Here is a 2,179-nt window from a genome sequence, read left to right on the forward strand (position 1 = left end):
GGGCACTCTCGGTCCGTTTAGGCATGGATCTTGGGTCCAATCCGTTAGTCGCCGATGAGAGGCTAAACATCTGGCTGACCAACTCGCTTGATGCTCTCCTCCCCAAGAAGAAACAACTTTCTATGGGTAAGAGAGTGGGATCGGCGCCCTGGTACACATCAGAGTTGAGAACCTTGAGAAGGGGCTGCAAGAGATTGGAACGGTCTTGGAGGAAAGATTGGAGCGAAGCAACCCGGAGAGAATACCGGGCGGCTATTAGCACTTACAAATCTGCTATTCGGGTAGCTAAATCTGTATTCTTTGAGGAGAGAATAGGCTCGGCGGCCAACTCCTCAAAAGAGTCGTTTAGGGTCATCAAAGAACTTTTAAAAGCTCCCGAACCTCAAGTCTTCCACGCTGACCCTCTTGGGAAATGCTCCGAACTTGCCTCCTTCTTTAAAACTAAAATAGATAACATCCTGTCATCACTCCCTCGGTTAGACGAGGAGATTTCCTCTGATGGTAAGTTTGAATCTCTGCCCAGGGTGCGGACAGCGGAGCTGGCCTCTTTCGGATCCGTCACTGTGGAAGAAGTTCTCACAGTCTTGACGACCATGAAAAGTGGCTCGCCTAAAGATCCTGCACCAATGAAATATCTTAAGCAGGTAGCTTCTATCATTGGTGGTCCAGTGACGGATCTGATAAATTTATCCTTTGCCCAAGGAGTGGTGCCCCCGAGTTGGAAGGGAGCGGTTGTCAAGGCTCTCTTGAAGAAGCCTAACTTGGACCCCGCTGACCTTGCCAGCTTCAGGCCTATTTCTCTGCTCCCTGGCTTTAGCAAGGTAGCGGAGAAGTTGGTGAATCGGCGCCTCTCGGGCTTCCTGGAGTCCAATTCCCTTCTGGGTGACTCTCAAACGGGTTTTTGCCCCGGTCAGGGGACCGATACTGCCCTGCTGGCAGTCGTGGAGAATGCCAGGAGCATTCTGGACACAGGGGGATCAGTGGCAGTGATCCTCCTTGACCTCAGTGCGGCATTTGACACTGTGGACCATCAAGTGCTTCTCCAACGACTGTCGGGGGTGGGGGTCTCCGGGCTGGCCCTGAAGTGGTTCTCTTCCTTTTTGGCTGGCCGAACGTTTGAGGTGTGGGAAGGCCATATGAAATCTCCATCGGTTCCTCTCCAGTGTGGTGTGCCACAGGGCTCATCGCTGAGCCCTACCTTATTTAACATTTATATGGCCCCCCTGGAGAATGAGATACTGCCCCTGGGTATCAAGATTATCAGCTATGCTGATGATACTCAGCTGGTGGTAGGCCTCCCCCAGTCATCTTACCATCCCGATCAGCTGCATACGTGCCTGGATAAGATCTTCACGTGGATGTGTAGCTCAGCACTCAAGCTCAACGGCTCCAAAACGGAATTGATGATATTGGGGAATTCCCCTCCTACCTTGTCTCCGAGTAGCTGGCCTAGTTGCCTGGGAGCGGCTCCCACCCCCAAACAGGAGATCAAGAGTTTGGGGGTGTGGTTGGAGCAGGACCTTACCTTTAAGACTCACGCTAAAAAGACCACAGGCGTGTGTTTTGGTCTGCTCCGTTCAGCCCGGAAGATTTTACCTCTTCTCCCAGTGGTCTCTAGAAGGTTACTTATTCAGGGGCTTATCATCTCCTGGCTGGACTTTAGTAATGCGCTGTTTCTGGGGGCCCCAGAGTCCACCTTAAATAAATTACAGCAAGTGCAGAATGCGGCCGCCAGGCTCCTGATGGATCTCCCCAGGCGTCAGTCTGCTCGACCTGCGCTGAAGGCGCTGCACTGGCGTTAGGGAGAGGGTGAAATTTAAGGCACTCTGCATGGCCCATAAAATCTTGCTGGGGAAAGGCCCTCCTATCCTATGGGATATGGTGCAACCTTATAAGGCCTCTCGTTCCCTTCGTTCAGACCATCAACATCTGCTGAAGGTCATGAGAGTAAGGAAGGTAAGAACGGGGGGTAGAAGATTCTCCATCAATGTGGCCATTCTGTGGAACTCCCTTCCACTGTAATTACGCTTGGAATCAAGTTTCTTACGCTTCCGCAAGCTGTTAAAAACTCACCTGTTTCCTGCCTAATTCTGGTGCCTCATGTCATGGCGTCTCTTTCTGGATGAGCGCGGGGATGCCCAAGGGTAACCAGGCGCGTTATAAAACTCATTAATAATAA

This window comes from Triturus cristatus, chromosome 11 (assembly GCF_964204655.1).
Source record: "Triturus cristatus chromosome 11, aTriCri1.1, whole genome shotgun sequence".
Taxonomy (NCBI): Eukaryota; Metazoa; Chordata; class Amphibia; order Caudata; family Salamandridae; genus Triturus; species Triturus cristatus.